Consider the following 21,818-nt stretch of genomic DNA (forward strand, 5'->3'; position numbering starts at 1 on the left):
ACCATGGTGTAGAGCCCTTTACAGGTAGCCTTCGACTTATGATCACAATCAGGACCTGAATTTCTCTTCCTAAATAAGCCAAGGAGTTGCAACTGATTTTGCAACCTTTTTTTTAGCCATGGTTGTTAAGCAAACACTACAATTGTTCAATGAATCCTAGGGTCATTAAGCAAATCAATTTACCCCATTGACTTTGCTCATCAGAAAGTGGCTGAGAAGTTTGCAAATGGCATTCACGTAATCCCAGAATGCGGCAATTGTTGTAAATACATTACAGTTGCCAAGCACTCAAATTTATCATGTGACTTCTGCAGTTGTGAAGACCAGTCATAAATCACTTTTTTCAGTGACATTGTAACTTCAAATGGCTGCTCAGTGAATGACTAAGTGACTCAAATGACTGCAAGTCAAGGACTACTTATATTACTTCTTAATTTGCGCATGAGTTAAACTTCATTGTAAACAAGGAATATGTTAACAGCAATAGCAATAGCACTTGGACTTATATACCGCTCAGAGGTGGGTTCCTACCAGTTCGCACCTATTCAGTAGAACCGGTTCGTCAAATCTACCGAACCGGTTAGAAGAGGTTCCACCAGTGGACCCGGAAAGCAGGCCACACCTACAGAAGAGCTTCCAAAAATTTTTGAAACCCACCACTGGTCTTTGGATATGATTATTCTACACTATTATGCTCATATTTATAAAACTCAGTGCCTCTGTGAAAGGTAAGGATGACTACTGCGTTTGTGGTGCAATCAGAACATTGCGTGTGTTGAAGTTGTTTTAACGCAAACCAAAGATGCCTTTTAAAAAACAAGCTTACGTCATATTCTTATGCATGCCAGTGCTGTGTGTGAGGTAATTTAAGGTAGTTCTGACAAGTGTCGTTGTCATCTTCATATCCGGTCACATGGGTGGCAAGCCACTCCCATCCAGTCACATGGGCAACAAGCCACTCCCTCAAAGGAGGCCTCACCCACAGAGTAGGTTCAAACAATTTTTGAAACCCACCACTGATACCGCTTCACAGTGCTTTTACAGCCCTCTCCAAATGGTTTACAGAGTCAGTATATTGCCCCCACTGCACCACCAGTGGTGGGTTTCAATGTATTTTACTAATGGTTCGCTCATGTCCGGGCAGGTGGGCAGAGCTTCCCGCCGCCACCACTACCAGTTTGTCCAATCTGGGGCGAACCGGCAGAAACCCACCTTTGTATGCCACCATAGTTCTACTATCATATCTGTTTTTCTACTCCATTGATCTGATCTAACAACAGGAGAAACTCACGTTGACATTTTAGCTAAGATTGCTCTTTTACCTGAAATTTGTGACAGCATCTGGCTGACTTTTGCTGAATTTGATTAGATTAAGCAAGATTAGATATGGTTGGGATTTGGGAGGGAGATCACCAGGGAAATCCCAGGGTTATAGTCTAGGTGAAACTAATAGTAATAATCAAGACAATGCTAATAACGAGTCATTTCTGGATTACAACACTGTGTATGTATAATGTACAGTATATGAAGGGTATTTATGTATATTATTTTAACTAATTAGCCTTATGGCTTTAAATGAAAAGTAGTAAGTCATCTGATCATTTTACATATTGAATCACTATGTCAGGACCCAGCTAGATATATGTGAACAGATGCATGGAATTTGGGGATTCAGATCAAAATGAGGAAATAGGTTTAGGCCTTGACATCACAAAACTGGCATTAGAGAATTTGGACCTTGAACTGATCAAGGCCACCAGCTGTCAGAAGGCATGGGCAACACATAAAAATGATTGCAAGGCGGATCCTCTATTTGCAAGGAATAGAGCTGATAAAAAAGGAGGTTTTAAGGTATGTGACCCTAAGTAATTCAGAAATGTCCAGGTTTAGTTGTACCTGGGAAATCCTGCATATTCATGATTCCCCCTTCAAGGGGATTCAGCAATGGAACAACTTCTCTACAGTCTTTACTTTAATGTCTTGGGAAGTGCCTTCTACTTCAATTCATGACCTCTCGACCTGGTCACTTATATAGGCTACTTATTGGGAAGCTGACTTTTGATTTGAATCAAAACATTGCTACTTCTTAGCCCTCTGCCATTTAGATTGAAGATTAGGGATTGATTCATGGCTTGCTGAGCAATGTCTCAGAGAGTTATGATCCAGCCTGTTTCTGTTTTGTCAGTGCTGCATTAGTCTGTGAAATATATTTTGGGTGGGTTCACCTCTACCTGTGTAGGCTACTGTGCCAATGATGACAGTGGACATCAACCCACTGAAAGCAAACAGCAGGCAGAGGCATAAAAAAATAACATTGAGAGTACAAAAAGTTGTTTATCTTGATCAGTGTCACACATGATGCTAAGATCTGATTTTTTTAAACTGTGGATTGTCAGATAAGAGATAATGGATGATAAACCGCAATACTGGATTCATCTCTGGGATTAGGTTGTATAAATATGGTCATTTATTTAATTAGCTTGTATGCCGCCCACTCTCAGAAGACTCAGGTCGGCTTACAAATAAATAAATAAATCATGGCAAGGAACGTATTTGTGTGTGATACATTTAAAGAGACACACTGCAAAAAGTGGATGGGCCATAATATATTGTTTTAATCTTTGAATTTCATATTAAAATAATATGTTAATTTCATTAATTAGTACTTTCCTTTTGCAAGGATTCATGGTACATTAAAAGTAAACTTGCCCAAAGGTACAGGTCACAACCATGTGATACTAGCCATGTGGCTGTTTGCACACTGTATATACAAAGGGAGTAGGTTCTCAATTATATAGTTTCAGCCACCATGTTGATTCTTTAATCCAACAGCAGCACAGATGCCACCACACAGAAGCAAAGAAAGAGAAGTCTGGACCATCACCACTCCTTCCTTCCTTCCTTCCTTCCTTCCTTCCTTCCTTCCTTCCTTCCCTTCCCTTCCCTTCCCTTCCCTTCCCTTCCTCCCTCCCTCCCTTTTTCTTTCTCTCTTCTCCTCCATGCAGGAAAAAAGGGTAGGGAAATCCAATCAAAGAAGGGGAAAGAAAGAAACCATTCAAACCTGGATGAGGAGCGTTACTTTATTTTCAAGCAGTGATGGGTTCCTACCAGTTCGGACCAGTTCAGCCGAACCGGTAGTGGTTTGGCAGCCTGGGTCACTGGAACCGGTAGTGACCCAGGTCTGCCACGCCCCCAAACTAGTTCTTCAGGAAGTGCCGTAGGTGCCACCATCTTGTATTTCACTTCTGTGCATGCACAGAACAATTTTTATTGCACTGTGCATGTACGCGCAGTTCGCATCAAGCACGCGCATGGCACACACGAGTGAACTGGCAGTAGTGCCTGTTAGAACCCATCCCTGTTTTCAAGTATTTAAAAATAGAGCCGAGGTGGCACAGTGGTTAGAGTGCAGTACTGCAGGCTAATTCAGCTGATTGCTAGCTGCAGTTCAGCAGTTCCAATCTCACCAGCTCAAGGTTGACTCAGCCTTCCATCCTTCTGAGGTGGGTAAAATGAGGACCCAGATTGTTGGGGGCAATATGCTGACTTCTGTAAACTGCTTAGAGAGGGCTGTAAAAGCACTATTAAGCAGTATATAAGTCTAGGTGCTATTGGTATTTTCTTTAATATTGCAGGTGCTTTCTTCTTTTTTTTATTTCTGACTGTCAATGTCAGAATAGTCAATACAGTGATTAGTATAGAAGAGTCTACAAGGGTGTGTCTTATGCCACCCCCCACTATCCATCATCTTGGGTCTCTTCTGTATTTTCTCCTATGACTACACATGTCTGTGTGTTCTTTTTGTTGCCAGTACCCAGATCTGGACTACAAGCTAGACTTCTTTTTCTCTGCTTGTACAGATCCATGTTGTTCTTGCAACCCAGTTGTCCTCCTCATCTTCTTCCTCTATGCTTTTCCTCAACAATGAGAGCAGATGTGGGGCATGAAGTGAACAGAAAACCTAATGCTCAGGCAGTGGTTGGAATAAATGCTTCCTTGTTACAAACAGAGAAGGAGCATGGCCTGTCAGCTGGCTGTTCAACAGCAGTACATGAGCAGACTCTGCACATAACAGAATAACAGAGTTGGAAGCGATCTTGGAGGTCTTCTAGTCCAATCTCCTGCTCAAGTACAAGACCCTATATCATTTCAAAAAAATGGCTGTCCAATTTCTTTTTTAAAACCTTCAGTGTTGGAACACCCACAATATCTGGAGGCAAGTTGTTCCACTGGTTAATTGTTCTCACTGTCATGAAATTTCTAGATTGCTCATCTCTTTGATTACTTCCTGTCCTAGCTTAAGGTGCTTTGGAGAATAGGTTGACCCCCTCTTCTTTGTGTCGGCCCCTCAAATATTGGAACACTGCTCCCATGTCCAGTAGTGGGATTCAAAACTTTTTACTACCGGTTTTGTGGGGGTGGCTTTGTGGGCATGGCAGAGGAAGGATACTGCAAAATCCCCATTCCCTCCCTACTCTCAAAATTTCTGCTATCGGTTCTGCAGAACCTGTCAGAATTGGCTGCATGCCACCTCTGCCCTTGTCCTTCTTTTCATTAAACTAGACAAACCCAATTCCTGCAACAGTTCTTCATATGTTTTAGCCTCAATTCCCTTAATCATCTTTGTTGCTCTTCTTTGCACTCTTTTTTTCAGGACTATGTACCTTGGCTATGACTTCAAAGCATGACTTTGTCCTGCTATACTGAGCGATGTTGTGACCTGAACCCAACACCTCGTGCATGCAAAGCCTTGTAGTACAGAGGTGGTATTGAGCAGGTTCTGACCAATTCTGGAGAACCGGTAGCAGAAATTTTGAGTAATTCACAGAACTGGTAAATACCACCTCTGGCTGGCCCTGTCCCCCATCTATTCTCTGCCTTCCAAGTCCGAGCTGATCAGGAGGGAATGGGGATTTTACAGTATCCTTCCCCTGCCATGCCCACCAAGCCCTGCCATGCCCACCAAGCCCTGCCATGCCCACCAAGTCACGCCCACAGAACCTGTAGTAAAACAATTTGAATCCAACCACTGTTGTAATACCACTGAGCTACAGAGACCAGATCCCAAAGAAAGGGGCATGTGGGTGATCCTTCTCTGTGCCTACAAAAGGCCGGAACAGGCATTCTTGCTTCCCCAAAAGAAGAAAAATCCAAACCTGTTTACTAGCAGCCAAGTTCTCACTGCCGTTTGCTATCTTTGTTCTCACTTTCTGCCTAATGTACTTATCTCTAGCTGGCTTAGAAATAATCTCTTTTAGCTGGATGCTTGTCTCTGTCCATGAACTGTGGAGAGATCCCCCCCCCCCCCACAAGCTATAGTGTTTGGGTTCTTTTTTCTTTTTCTTTCTTTTTTTTTTTTCTTAAAAAAAAAAACTCTGACTGGCCTTGGATCAGTAGAAGCTACGAATCTCCAAAAGTCAACCTTACAAAGGAATTGACAGTTCATTACCTGACTTTATGCCATCAATGAAACTGCAGGGAAGCTCATTCATCTTGTGCCACCATAGCAACCAGGAAGGGGGAAGGGGGGCGAAAGGAGGATAGACTTGATGATAGCTGATAGCTTGCTTTGCATGGCTGACACTAAATTCCTTACCTAGGAAAGCAAACGCTTCCCATTCAGGTCGGGTTGTGTTAATAAAACTCTTGAGGCTTAACATAAGCAAATATTGCCAAACCACGCTAGACGTTTTCCACATTGGCTTGGAGGAAAAAAGCCCACTTAGCCATTTGATGAGCTTTAAGAGAAGCCGGTGAGATGCAGCAACCGAAATGGGCAGACCCTCCTTTTCTTTCAGCTTTTTGCAGGCACGGTTTCACAAAGCTAAAAGATAAAACAGCAATTAGAGATAAGAGAAGAAAGCACAAGCCCCAACCACTGCCTCTCTTTTTTTCCTTCCTTTCTTTTTTTTTTTTTCCTTTTTCCTGCTTCATAAATCATCCTGTTGATGCGATGCAGCCAATAAAGCAAGACCCGGTTAAGAAAGCATTCTTTCTTTATTTCTAATAAATAGTAGGTGATCGATGAGATGTATGGAAGAATGTACAAGAAAAACGCAGCAGCATTTGGGGGAGTGATTTACTGATACCCACTGAAAAGTGTGCTTTGGAGCACTGTAAAACGCCAAATGTTCAAATGTAGAAATGACTGAAATCATTGCAAAAAGCTTTAAAAGGAGAGGGCTGAATATTTGAGGGGAGAACGGAATACCCACCATTTCGCTTTATAAATCCATGGCCCACATCTGAAATAGCGGGGGCTCAAGAGTTGCAATTGAAGTCTCGAATTTCTAAACACAAAGCGGAGTTTTTCCATTTTCACAAGCCAACCCTTATCTCCCCTCCGCCGTGGCATCTGTAAGACAATGAATTAGATGTGTCCCAGAATAGTAATTCTCAGTTCACCGTAAGCAAGTGTTGTGGCAGTCTCTCCTCCACTCCGCCACACCGGCCCGACCACCAGCCCTCAGAGATTGAAAGAGGTGGGAAAGTGCTATATGGTGAATGTGTACAGCCAAACATGACATGTGAATTTATGGATTGCCTGCAATGAATGGGTTTTCAGCTAGCAGTCCTGGTATCTTTTGCAATACATCAGAAGCCATCAGAGTTTTAATGGTACAAGCAGCCATTTTGGACGCTTATGGATGTCAAGCAAAAATATTGCTCCATCCTTTTGGGGGGAAAGTCTGAGCTGGACAGACCAAGGAAGGGACAGGGTCCCTTTCAGACCGTCTCCAGGAAGATGATAGCACTTCAGATATTTGAAAAGCACATAAAAGAAAGATAAGAGGACTGGAAGCCAGCAATGAACTGACAATCACTCTCTTGGGGTTTCAGACTTGGGAATATATTGCAGGCTTTGCTCCTTCCTGAGGGAGAAAAGTGCCACCTATTTAAAGCAAAATCCTGATAGCAATGTGGAAGCTTTATAAGTAGTCCTCGACTTACGACCTCAATTGAGCTCCAAAAATTCCGCAAGACAGTTGTGAAGTAAATTTTGCTCCCTTTTATGGCCTTTCATGCCACAGTGGTTAAGTGAATCACTAGCGGTTATTGAATTAGTAATGGGGTTGTTAACTGAATCAGGCTTCCACATTAACTTTGCTTGCCAGAAGGTCACAAAAGGTGATCACTTGACCCTAGGATATCGTAACCATCATAAATATGTGCCAGTGGCCAAATTGCCAGATTTTGATCATGTGACAAATGGAGATTCTGCAACAGTCACAAGTATGAAAAACGTAAGTTACTTTTTTCAGTGCTGTTGTAATTTTGAATGGCCACTAAATGAATGGTTGTAAGTTGAGGACTACCAGTATTTGTCTTTGAGATCACCCTGTTTCAGTTTCTAGGAAAACCAGAAGGACCCATGCTGGTCACTTAGATGTGACTTTCCTGCCTGAGCATTTGGTCAACTGGCTAAACTATTCTATAGCTTCCCATTTTTTTGAAACCTCTCCCATAGACCAATAGCAATAGCACCTAGGCTTATATATTTCACGGTGCTTTACAGCCCCTCTGTAAGTGGTTTACAGTGTCAGCATATTGCCCCCATTTTGCCGACCTCGGAAGAATGGAAGGCTGAGTCAACCTTGAGCCAGTCAGGCTCGAACTGCCAAACTGCTAGCAGCTGACAGTCAGCAGAAGTAGCCTGCAGCACTGCATTCTAACCACTGCAGCACCAATCACATGTTGGTATGGAATTAGGCAAAGACTTCACTTCACTTCACTTTGTAGGAAGCACCCACCCCTCTCCTAGGGAAATGAGATATTTTAGGAAATATTAAAAGGATAGAATATTTCCCCTAAAAGGGAGGCAGAAACTCAGCCACCCACCTTTGCCAATGGGCCATTATGGCCTGAACCAGTCTATTCTATATAACAAAGATCTACTCCTTCAGGCAGAGCCATAGTAGGAATTGCCCAAAGCCCTTCCATTACATCATCGCCCAGCAAGAGTCAACCAAGCTTGGGACTCAGGACAGCCTGCAGAGTTTCCCCTGAATGGCCCCATGGGACTCTGACAACCAATCAGAATACAAGCTCAAATTCAAAAGCCCAGAGAGGGCATAAAACCAGGGCACACTCAGCATCTCTTCCCTTTTTTCCCCAGGACCTCAAACCACGTGGTCCTGTCCATTATCAATAAACCTTCTTTCCGAGCAACTTCCATGAATCCAGTGTCTTTTTCCCCACTTGGAACTGAACCCAGAAGGATATTTCTTCCCTGGACTGCACATGTAATGGATGGTCCTTCAAGAAACAACAGCTGTACTCCTAGGGACTGGAAGATTGACTTCTTTGCTTAAGTACTTATCTCAAAGGGTTCTCTAGCTGTCCTGCTAGGGCTACTGCTCCTATGTACTTCCAGAGGCCGTCTGTGGCTTAATGCTACCATACTGGGTATCGTTATGAACATCTATTTCAGCAGGAGGAAATTAGTGGACCTTGAGCTCATTTTGTACAGCCTTTGGCCTAATTTCAAATGCTCTCTCTGAGAGCTCAATTAAAATTCTTGTAAGAGGTACCTGTTTCTTTCCTTCTATTCTGCCAGCTGCTCAAGATAAAGATACGGTCTGCAAGTAATAGGGAAGGAAGGAAGGAGGGAAGGAAGGAAGGAAGGAAGGAAGGAAGGAAGGAAGGAAGGAAGGAAGATAAAAGTGATTGTTTCCATTTTGGCTCTGACTTTATCTACCATTTTCTTTAGCTCTACACATTTTGTTGTTTCCAACAGATGATCCACTGAAAGGAAAAACAGAGGAAAAGGGGGTAGAGGACATTGATCTATTGTGTACATTATCTGTAATTTGGTACAGCCTTCCCTAGCCTGATGCTCTTTAGAGATCACCAGTTATAAAACTCCTAGTCTATGAAAAACTATGAACTATTTCTGCAATATATTGTAGTTCTCCTTAATTGCCTTATTCATGGCATGGATGGGGCAAAGTTCATTTTTGATCTCTGTGTCATCACTTTGACAATTCATGGCTTAAAGCTACCTGCTGTGTTGAAAGGAGAAGCTCAAGAATAATATAGTGCAGAAGTATACATGCAGCTGGCAAATACTGAAGTAAAGTCATAATCTTGGGACAATCAAATCTTCCTGATTGAGGTAGCAACAATTCTTTTAGTTCTGGACTATGGATCTCTAAAGAATCAGAGCATGTGGCTGACAGCCCAGAGTGTTATTGGTACAGATAATCCTTGACTTACTACCCCAATTGAGCTCAAAATTTCTATTGTTAGGTGAGACATTTGTTAAGTGAGCTTTGCCCCATTTTATGACTTTTCATACCTCGGTTATTAAGTAAATCCCTGCAGCTGCTAAGTGAGTAACACGGTTGTTAAGTGAATCTGGCTTCCCCATTGACTTTGCTTGTCAGAAGGTCGCAAAATGGGATCACATGACTTTGGGACACTGCAACCGTCATAAATATGATCCAGTTGCCAAGCCTCTGAATTTTGATCACACAATCATGAGGATGCTACAAAGGTCGTAACTGTGAAAAACGGTCATGTCACATTTTTCGGGGCTGATATAACTTTGAACAGTCACTAAATGAACTGTTGTAAGTCGAGGACTACCTGTATTCTGAATATTTAGATCATCCCTGAATTGTGGGCTCTGCATATATCATGATTAATTGTTGAGATATAATGCTACTTGTATGCACCATTTTCAAGCAGGGAAAAATAGACTGTAGGGCAGTGGTAGTCACCCTCGTCCCTACCGCCCATTAGTGGGCGTTCCAGATTTCTTGGTGGGTGGTAGGGATTTGCTGTAACTCTGCTTTATAAATTTTATAAAGTAAAGTTACTTCCCTACTTTATAAATCACCATTACTGTGGAACCGGTGGGCAGTTAGAAAATTTTACTACTAACAGAAATACAAAAGTGGGCGGTAGATATAAAAAGGTTGACTACCCCTGCTGTAAGATGTTACTAAGGAGATCACAGCAGCTTATGGGCATTTCTCTGATACAGATAGTCCTCAACCTCAACTGTTCATGTGATCAGAATTCAGCCACTTGCCCACTTGCATGCATTTATGACAATGACAGTGTCCTGGAATCACGTGATCACCTTTTGTGACTTTCTGACAAGCAAAGTCAATGGAGAAATAAGATTCACTTAACAACTAGATTACTAATTTAACAACTGCAGTGGTTCACTTAACAATTGTGACAGGAAAGGTTGTAAAATGGGACAAACCAGGGGTGAAATCCTCCTGGTTCAGCCCGGTTCAGAGGAACCGGTAGGGACGATTGTCCCTGGTTCTGTGAACCGGTAGTAAAAAGAAAAGCTTTCGACAATCACGCAGCTCATCTGGGAGCCGCACAATCATTGGGCCCTCTTTATTTCACTTTTTAAAGCATTTTTACCACCTTTTCACCAGAACCGGCAGGGAAAAAATGCTTTAAAAAGTGGAAAAAATGGTTCCAATGATTCTGTGGATCAGCTGTGAGCCACGCAATTGTCGGAAGCTTTTTTCCCCACGTTTTAAAACATTTTTTCCTGCTGGTTTCCAGGAGTAGGCATGGAAAAAATGCTTTAAAAAGTTTTTTTTTTTAAGCTTCCAACGATCGCGTGGCATAAGTGGATGAGCCGTGCGATCGTCAGAAGCTTTCCCCCCCCCACACAAACTTTTTAAAGCATTTTTTCCTCTCTATTTGCCCGAACCAGCAAGAAAAAAATGCTTGAAAAGGTAAAAAAAAGTTGCCCATGCCCACCCAGCCACATGACACCCACCACACCAAGCCACACCCACAGAACTGGTGGACAAAAAAAATTAGCTTTCACCACTGGACAAAACTCTCTTAACAACTGTCTTGCTTAGCAGCAGAAAGTTTGGGCTCACTTGTCAAGGACTACCCTGTATGAGACTTATTTATACATGGCTGAAAACGTTACCTTTCCTTGAGAAAAAGGCTTCATTTAGAGCACCTTAAAATAACATGCTGGATCCCCACACAAAACACAAATGACAGATCTGATTTCTTTATCCAAAACATTTCTTAGTTTTCAGGCAGCATCCCAAGGCAGCTTACGTTGAAGAAAAGTCACCCAAATCCTTGAACGACAGTGACCTTCACTGATAAAACAGTAAAAAAATTAATAGAATCAACCACTTCAACAATGATAAAAGACATCCAGCCCAACAAATAATAAAATCCAAACTACAACAGCACTTTTTTAAAAAAAGAGAAAACAAGATCAGACCAATAAAACACAGAGAGGGAAAGGCCAAATAGAGCAGGATATACATGTAGAGCTGTTTTTAAAATCTTCCAGGTCATGTTTTCGCTGGCCGCATGGGTGACAGCTTTGAAGGACTAAAAAAAAAGAAAAAATGCGGGTCTTAATGTTGAATATATTTGGAGTGCAACAGAATGGATTTTTTTTTCTTAGACCCAAGCCAACCTTGGCTGACCTCAAGAGGGGAAAAAAAACTAAGCAAGGTTAGTTAGTGCTTGAATGGAAGATCAAAACAAGATTTCAGGGCTGTAGGCTACCCTGGGAAGTCAAAACATCACCCAAGAAGGCAGCAGAAACAACTTCCATATAATTACCAACACACACAAAAAACCCCACACAAGTGTATTCATACTGTCCACTGGAGTTAAGCTAATTCACATTATTAGAACTGATAATGGCCATTTTAAAATTGCGTCCACATTGATCAAACTGCAATTGGAATTTTTTCCAGGCCTTTTCAGATTTCAGGAAACGTACAGCCCATCTTCATCCTTCATTTTTCAAATGCAAATCTGTGGTTTGCATTTGTTGGTTTTAATTTTATGTACAAGAGCAGGTTTTAGAAGAGATTTTGTGGACTAATGGATCAGAGATTCTACAGCTATTGTTGGACTTGTATTTCTACCTGTTCCATCCAGCACATGAATGGTGGCTGGATAATATTTGGAGAGCCACATTCCTGACCTAAAGTTCTGCAAAAATGAACTGTTGTAAGTTAAGGACTACACATAATCTGAAATATACCTTAAATAGTGCATGGGTCAAACTAGATCAGGGATGTCAAACTCAAGGCTCAGGGGCCGGATCCAGCCCATGGAGTGCTTAGATCTGGCGCATGGGTCTGCCCTAGAAACAGCAAAGGACCAGCCCGCAGTGCCTTTGCCAACAAAAATGGAGCTTGGGCGGCCCGCACACATCCCCCCCCCAGGCTCCATTTTCAGCTGCAACAGCCTTCTGCAGCCCTCTGCCAGTGAAAATGGAGCTCAGGGATTATTCCATTTTTGCTGTCAGAGGGCTGCAGGAGGCCGTTGCAGCTGAAAAAGAGCCTTGATGAGTGACATCGAGCCGGCCATGTCCACTCTGGCCATGCCCCAAAGTCAAACACAACTCTGATGTGGCCCTCAATAAAATCAAATTTGACTCTCCTGATCTAGATTTCTGAAAATGAACCACAGATATCATGTCCCTACCTGAGAGTTTCTCAAGGCTTTTGGTTGTTCACTTTTGAAGCAGAATGAGGCAACCATTGTACCTTTGGTATGATCCAGCAAAGCAATTCCTACATCCTAACTTTCCATGTCACTTACATAATCCTCAAGAAGGTCTTTTGAACCCCTTCCATTATACTGGTCATGCTGAAGATAGAAAATAGACTTGTTCAAGAAGACATCTGAACTATGTTGAACATTTCTATATATGCAGAGAGCATGTTGTGAAAAGCTTTTAATGATAGCTAATGAATCAGGCTGAGTGAGGCAATGCAAATAGTAAACAATGTTATTACAGCAATTTATAAATATCTTTGATTATTGAAAGCAGCTGCTCAGGCATGGAGTTTCAAAATGTGTGTTAAAAAATAAATTGGGAAAAGTGATTTGAAGCCAACCAACTGGGTGTCAAAATGATGCTTGTTAGCAATAGCAGTTAGACTTATATACCCCTTCATAGGGCTTTCAGCCCTCTCTAAGCGGTTTACAGAGTCACTTGTTTGTCAACAAAATTCCAGAAGATGATTTTAGGTTGTTTTAGTTCCTTCTCAGGGTAACAGGGAAGGGCACTGGTGATATATAATACATTTTAAGCTTATCCAATGATCCTTATTTAACTGAAAGGGACTTCATTTACACTTGGTCAACTATAAGAGGCTCCAAGTCTAAGCGTGGAGGAAAGGTTCAGTGGTTGAAATCAATCATCCCGTAATCTAGGTCAATATTCCAAGATATAATCAAAATGAAGAAGTGCAAAAACAAACAATGAGGTGTACAACAATAAGCCAATCCCCTTTATGTTCCTCTGCAGTGACTAACTCATTTTTACATGCACCCAGTCATGAATTCTGTCCTGCCCACTTACTGCACGATTCTATTTTTCAAAATAATAAAAATATTTGCAATTATTGCAACTCTTAAAGACATCATTCCCCCCCCTTACATATGCTAGTAATCAAGACTATTATTAATGATTAATAAATCATTTGCATTTTTGCATGCACATTTCTTTGAGCTGGTAAATCCATTGCAATCTGAATGAATGAATAAAATAAACGATAACTTTGTTTCAGTCCTTTTAGTATTAATTAGGTTAATTTGCATAAATGCATTTACAAACATCTGTAGTTTGGAAAGATGTATTTTCCAAAAGTTAAAGCATTTTTTTATATATTTATATTTGCATTCCTGGAATGATGCAAATACTTTACTAATGTATTTATTAAGACAGTCACAACTATTGGCTAAAAAAGGGGGAAACGCCTACAAATAGATTAAAAGGCAGGAGAGCAAATAGCCTTACATTATAGATCAGAGTGGAGAGGGAAAATGAGAAAAAGAAAAGGGAATTATGAAGGTGTATAGATTTTGGAGTATAAATCAGGAAGCTAAACGTTTATAAGCATAAATAAGTAGGCTCAAAATAGAGGCATCCATGGGACAGTAAAAGAAAATTGAAGATGACAATTTTGGCTGCATGATTATAGTGACAACCCTGATTTTTTGACTAACATATATTGTTATTTTTTATTATTTATTTATTTTTCTCATCTTTGAACTGCTCAGCTCTCCCAGAGAGGGACTCTGTGCAGTGTACAACAAAGTATTAAAATATGAAATGATTGTCAACTTCCAAGTGAACCTGGCAGCAGCCATTTTTCTGTTGCCATACAAAGGAGGAAGCAGGGAAGGAGGTTGGAATGTGTTATTAGACACAACAGAGAGTTTTCTCTTGAAAACCAAGGTCATCTCTACTGGCAATGAATAAGGTCAGGGAAAGAATGCCTGGAGAGCCCGCCAATTAACCCAATTGGCCAACGTGACCTGTGACACTTGGGGATGGGGTTATTTCCTATTTTAATTATACTGAAAACCATGGGAAAGATTTAGAGTTGTTTTTCCTTTGAAGCTGTGCCGATATGATGTACTAAGTAAAGAAGCACTTTGAGGAGGATCCTAGTTTCAGAGTTCTGGTGGGTTGATTCCATGGATAGGTTCCAGCCAGCTTTACTGCCAGTTCACTTCTGTGTGCATGCGCTGGATGCACGCTGTGCATGCATGTGCAGTTCAATTAAAATTGTTTTGTGCATGCGCAGAACTCCAAAACAAGATGGCAACGGCGGCGACCAGGGTTTGGGGGCGTGGCAGGCCTGGGTCACTGCCAGTTCCAGTGACCCAGGCCACCATACCACTACGTCTTCAGCCAAATTGGGCTGAACCATTAGGAACCCACCACTGGTTCATTCGTCAGAACCTTGACAATGATATAAAAGTTTTAAAAATGTAGAAAGAGGCGAAGATGATCAAACATTACTAAAATTAATTAAAAGGCCCCACGGCTGTGTGCTCCTCTGGGTTCCCCACATAAAGCCACAGAGCCATGTTTTGACTCCTTTTGAGAAAGGCAAGACAGAGGTGGGGGTCTGCCACATCTCTGAGGCATATATAAATACCCCTGCATATTACTGTGGTCTTTGCAATGTGTTTTGGGTGATATGGAAGAGACTACTTTTCAGAACTTCAGATGAAAAATATTGCCATTTTCTAAAATCACTGTTTTCTTTCTGTATGATTTGGCCTTTGAGAAAAACTGATTCCTTGCTGTTTCTCCTAAGTTTATTATTATTATTTTAAGTGGTTACTTTTATTCGTTTTTTTTTTTAAAAACAAAGTGTTTTCTTTTTTAAAACCTAAAATCTTTTCTATTGATCTGACTATCATCTGAGTAAGCTTTCTGATTTTTCTCATCATTCTTATTAGAATCTTCTTAACATTCTAAATAGTTCTATATCAGGGGCTGATTTGTTTGATGCCCCTTCTTTTTAATAATCAGCCATGACCATGGCCCCATTCATACCTATGGTTCTGGACCATTCCAGCATCAACTGTAATGTAAAGGAAACTCAGAAGGAACCATAATTGCGTGGGATCAGATAGGGGTGGGTTCCTACAGGTTTGGACCAGTTCTGCCAAACTGGTAGTGGTTTTGCAGCCTGGGTAGCTGGAACCAGCAGTGATCAGGTACGTGCAGTCACTAGAGGCAGGGGAGGTGTGGCCTTACCAGTCATGAGGAAAAGGAAAGAATTTTAAAGAATTTTTTAAAAATAATTAAAGCCAAGGTAGTTGCTACCAGATTCTAAGTCACAGTGACTTGGAACAGTGCTTAGTGTTAACTATAGGAGGAGGCCAGAGAATTAGGGGCCTCTTTTGCATAAGAAATTTTTCACCTTTTAAGAGTTAACCAAGGGTTAAAAAGCAAAGAATTCCTTATGCAAATGAGGCACGTGTTCTCTCGCCTCCTGTAGAGGGCATTTTTAGAGGCTTTTTAGAGTTCTATGGGAGCAACTAGCTCAGTCTGACTCAGAGCTCTGGCCTTTCATGAGGCCAGAGGCAAAATCCCCTCTGAAATAACTGGAAAAGGTGTGTGTGGGGGGAGGGGGGAGGAATTCAAAAAGTTTGATTGCATGCAGAACCCACGTTGCCTTTTCAAGCACACACACAAACACACACACAAACACACACACACACACACACACACACACAGCTGGATAAAAGTATATAAGAGCAGCTTCATTGAAAAGGCAACGTGATTCACCTGCAATCAAAGGCTCCAATCGGAAGGCAGCAGGGGAAGGGGGATATGGCAGAGGAGCTGCTTTCAAGCCTTTGGAAAATATATCCAATCCAACTTCTGTGTATGTGTTTGAGAGTGAGTGAGTGAGAGAGGGATCCAAGTTCTCTGTGTGCGTGTGTCTGTTTGAGAGAGGGGGGAGGGAGGGAGAGGGGGAGGAAGGAGGGGGAGGGAGAAGAAAAAGAATGGGAAAACTTATTTTGCAAGGGGGAAAAATGCTGTCGCTTTAAATTGGAACTGAGCATGCCTGGCTGTGGAATTCTGGGAGTTGAAGTCAGAGGTGGGTTCCTACTAGTTCGCACCTATTCGGTAGAACCGGTTCGTCAAATCTACCGAACCGGTTAGAAGAGGTTCCACCAGTGGACCCGGAAAGCAGGCCACACCTACAGAAGAGGTTCCAAAAAATTTTGAAACCCACCACTGGTCCTTGGATATGATTATTCTACACTATCATGCTCATATTTATAAAACTCAGTGCCTCTGTGAAAGGTAAGGATGATTACTGCATTTGTGGTGCAATCAGAACATTGCGTGTGTTGAAGTTGTTTTAACGCAAACCAAAGATGCCTTTTAAAAAACAAGTTTACATCATATTCTTATGCATGCCAGTGCTGTGTGTGAGGTAATTTAAGGTGGTTCTGACAAGTGTCGTTGTCATCTTCATATCCGGTGACATAGGCGGCAAGCCACTCCCATCCGGTCACATGGGCTGCAAGCCACTCCCACAAAGGAGGCCACACCCACAGAGTAGGTTCGAACAATTTTTGAAACCCACCACTGGTTGAAGTCCACAAGTCTAAAAAGCTGCCTCACTAGCCATAAAACTCACCGCACGTCACTGGCAGTGACCATGTCTGCCATGCCTGCCATGGTTTTCCAGGTGGCACTATAGGCCCCGCCATCTTGTTTTTTGCTTCTGAGCATGCACAGAGCAATTTTTATTGAACTGTGCATGTGCGCACTGTGCACATCAAGTGCGTGCAGTGTGGCCATGAGCTAATCGGCAGTAGTGACTGCCAGAACCCACCCCTGGATCAGATGCTTGTATGGAAGCAACATGAATCACAGGCCATGGGTTGGTCTTGTAATACGGTCTTCCTTTCATTCTCTATGCAGTGTTTGCCTAGGCAGTCATGAATTAACATTAAGTGTCGTGAAAAATCACATTAAATATTTTGATTCCAGAGTTGCAAAATTGAATTGCTTGTTTTCATTTTTAAATTGTTACTTTAAAACTTCATTTAGGAAAAACGTCTTGTTTACAGCCAAAAACATTACTGCTGCTATAGCCAAACATAGGCATAGCTAATCAAAGCATTTCCCACAGATTATTGGTTTGTTGTTGCTTTTGTGGTTATTATTTGAGTTACCATGGAAAACTATGCAGTGTTTTCAAATAAAGATGGGGGAAGCAGCATAAAATCCCACACAGAAAACTACACTTATTGTTAAAGTAGATTCATATTTTATTGCCACAAATATGGGAGAAGCTATATTTTTTTTAAAAAAAATCCATCTGCAAAGGATGTTTCTGAAGCACTGACAATCATTCCTCAGGGAAGATGAACTAAAAAGGGCTAATCCTGGATTAAAAGGTATGCAGATTTCTCTTATTTTAATGATGAATAAAGCTAAACAGAAACAAACAAAAAAAAACTCACGTTAAATAGCACAGAATGTAAAATTCTTTTGAAGGCAGCATAATGATTTAGATCAAGTAGATGATCCATTTCTTAAGATGACTTTGCCTCTCAGAATCTGGAGATAGCTATCTGTCTACGACAAGTTTCAAAAACAAAAGTCAAGATCTATTTCACTGCAATGAAGAATGAAAAGAAAGTTTCTGGCAACTTCATATTCGGGCTATTTGTGATGGCCAATATGAACTTAGCAGTTAGAATAGCAATAGCAGTTAGACTTATATACCACTTCATAGGGCTTTCAGCCCTCTCTAAGCGGTTTACAGAGTCAGCATATCGCCCCCACAATCTGGGTCCTCATTTTACCCACCTCGGAAGGATGGAAGGCTGAGTCAACCTTGAGCCTGGTGAGATTTGAACCGCTGAACTGCAGATAACAGTCAGCTGAAGTAGCCTGCAGTACTGCACTCTACCCACTGCGCCACCTCGGCTCTGCGCCACCTCGGCTCAACTTGCATATGAACCTACCAGAGGTGGTATTCAGCAGGTTCTGATCAGTTCTGGAGAACCGGTAGCGGAAATTTTGAGTAGTTCGGAGAACCAGCAAATACCACCTCTGACTGGCCCCGCCCCCATCTATTCTCTGCCTCCCAAGTCCCAGCTGATCTGGAAGGAATGGGGATTTTGCAGTAACCTTCCACTGGAGTGGAGAGGGAATGGAGAAGTTATGGTATCCTTCACCTGCCATGCCCACCAAGCATGTCATGCCCACCAAGCCACGGCAACAGAACTGGTAGTAAAAAAAATTGAGTCCCACCACTGGAATCTATCCCAATTTTTTTTAGCCTGTATAGTTCCTAGTACCCCTAGCACAAAGACACACAGCTCCCTGAAATGTTATTTTAATTCTTTAACTCCAGAACTGCCTGCCTGATCAGAAGGGGCCCTTAAAATCAATCAATCAGAATAGAGAAGGAAGTGACCTTGTAGTTCTTGTAATCCAACCCCCATTTTAGACAGGTCCAATCTTTTCTTTAAAAAACCCCAGTGATGAAGCACCTACAACTTCTGAAGGCAAACCTTTTCACTGATTAATTGTTCACTGTTAGGAAGCTTCTCCTTAATTCCCGGTTGCTTTTCTCCTTGATTAGTTTCCATCCATTGTTTTTTGCCCTGCCTTCTGGTGCTTTGGAAAATAAGTTGCCCCCCCTCCCCTCTTCTTTGTGGCAGCCCCTCAAATACTGGAATATTTCCATCATGTCACCCCTAATTCGTCTTTTCTCTAGATTAGCCATACCCAGTTCCTGTAACTATTCTTCTTCATTAGTCCACCAAGGTCTTCTTCCCCAGAGCATTTTACTACGGCCACCTTAGATATTCATTGTTGATTTGTCATCAAATATTTCAATTTTTTTTAAGGCAACCTCAGCCTTAGCTTATGGAAGATACCTAGTTTTGTCTATCAAATAATGTTTGTTTGTTTATCAGATTTCTATATTGCCCATCACACTGACATGCCTCTGGACAGTTTACAGATAAAACAGTAAAATGATATAAAAGCTATAAGTAAAAACAAGTTAAAAACTAGATTAAAACAAAGTTTAAAAGGACCATTATAAAGTTAAAAAAGCAGAGTGGTTTGAAACAGTTGATCCCTGTCACTCCACTTTTTCCTTTTTGTTCACTGATGGTTACATTTTTGCTATTATTTTACTGCTTGGTACAATTTTAACAGCATGATATATGATGGCTGAATATATAGACACCATATAAACATTTTTCATTACATATCATAAATGGTGAGCTTTATAAGAAAGTTTTGCTGAGGACAAGATGGTTCACAATTGGCTGCCGATAGTTATTGCAACTAGGGGATAATTTTGCTTTGTTCCTCATATCAAATGCCATTTTATTGGTCAATGACTGAAATAAAGATACTCTCTGTCAGTCTAGACATGAGGGAGGGAGGGAGATGTTTTCACCTAAATAAGTAATGGCAATATAAACGATAGTTTTAACATGGTTTCTGTCCACAAATTCTGTCCAAATTTTTTACATGATTAAAAATAAACATGCCTAGCCAAAAGGGTGTATTTAAATGCATCATTGCCACATGATCAGAAGCTGTGCTGACCTAGATCAAAAAGAAAAGAGTGAAACATGATGCATAAATATTTATACAGCAAGTAAAACTGCTGTTCTCCCTTCCCCTTTCTATAAATATGTAAAGGTAAAGGTAAAGGTTCCCCTCGCACACATGTGTTAGTCATTCTTGACTGTAGGAGGTGGTGCTCATCTCTGTTTCAAACCCAAAGGGCCAGCACTGTCATGTGGCCGCCATGACTCAATGCCAAAGGCACATGGAACGCTGTTACCTTCCCATCAAAGGTGGTCCCTATTTTTCTACTTGCATTTTTGCATGCTTTCAAACTGCTAGGTTGGCAGAAGCTGGGACAAGTAATGGGAGCTCACTCAGTTGCATAGCTTTAGAGATTCGAACCACCGAACTGCCGACCTTTCTGATTCACAAGCTCAGCATATTAGCAACTGAGCCATTGCGTCCCTGGTGCTATGAGAGAGGTATAAAACATTTCATGAAAATCTTCGCTGCAACAGGGGAACGTGAAACAACACAAGACTTTTTCTTGGATCACAAAGTTGAAAATAATGCCCGTATCTTATGAATACTTCGTAGGGTTGGTTTTTGGAATTTTGCAAACTGTGGCCCCGAAATATGGGCGTGTCATTATGGATATAACAGCCCAGACAGGATATTTTAAAATGTATTGCATTAATTTTAATGTAAGTATCTCTGTTTAATAAAGATCATTTTGAACCATATTTTAATCTGAGTGTTTCCCCAAAAATATCCTCAATTCCTCAAATTCCCTCTGTTGCATTATTTTGTATTATCCACTTCTTTCCAGTTACAGATTTGAACTGATAGTTTTGAAAGTGTTAGAAGCACAGCAGTCTGGGAAATAATTCTATTGTCTGTCTTCAACAAAAACCAGAATAGGTTCAGCAAATCTCTAGTGACCTTTAGTTAAACTGGACACTTATTGACTAGGCTATATCATACTATACATGCTTGTGAGTCTTTTAGGTGTTCAACCATGTATGCACAATATTTAATTTCAGCACACTCCATACCCATTTTGGGGGTGGGGAGCAGCATTCTCAGCAGCATCAGAATTGCAGCAGGATTGTCTGATGCTTAAAATATTCCCCCTAGATAAATCAAAGATAAAAGACTGACTTTTCTTTTTATTGGAAAATCAGTAAAGGCTACAAATGGCTTTAATGTTAGTGTAGTTTTAAAATGTGTCATATAAGCAAATATTTACCTATGCATCCAAAAAGGTGAATCAGAAACAAAAACTGCCTATAGTTCATTTCTAATGTATTAATGATTAGGAAAAGGATATAACTGTCAGCACCTCTCCATTAGATAATTAGGAAAGAAAGACCACGAGTCTCCATGTGTGGAAATCAAGTGTACTTTTACTAATTATAAATGATTAAAGGCATAGCGAAGCAAAATCTGAATATTTAGGCGCGAAAGCGATTGATATATAGAATAGCCCATTCCCCTCCTCTTGGCATCACAGTTACAGTCCAATCATAATTCTCCCAAGTGTCAGGTGCGAGATAACTTCAAAAGGCATCATGAAAATGGAATGTCGGTGCCGTTAATCCTGGCGGGAAACTCCCACGCATGCGTAGTCCAATCAGCAGTTGAACTCCAGAACCTTCCTCCAGCACAATGAGTAACCCCTCCCAAATACCATGCCCTCCCTCCCCGTTTCATGGCAGCCGAAGCAACAGCAAAGCAGAGGTTGACAATACCATAGAAGAAAATTCATACAATAGAATATCATAGAAGAGAAGAAGGAATATAATTAGACAAAGATATGCTATACCACCACAATTATACCAGTGTTTCTCAATCTGGAGAACTTTTAAGTTCTCCCAGAATTCCCTCGGCCAGGGGTGTCAGACTCAAGGCCCGGGGCCAGATCCAGCCCATGGATGCTAAGATCTGGCCCGCGGGGCCGCCCTGGAAACAGTAAAGAACT

This window comes from Thamnophis elegans, chromosome 5, assembly GCF_009769535.1.
Source record: "Thamnophis elegans isolate rThaEle1 chromosome 5, rThaEle1.pri, whole genome shotgun sequence".
NCBI classification, from domain to species: domain Eukaryota; kingdom Metazoa; phylum Chordata; class Lepidosauria; order Squamata; family Colubridae; genus Thamnophis; species Thamnophis elegans.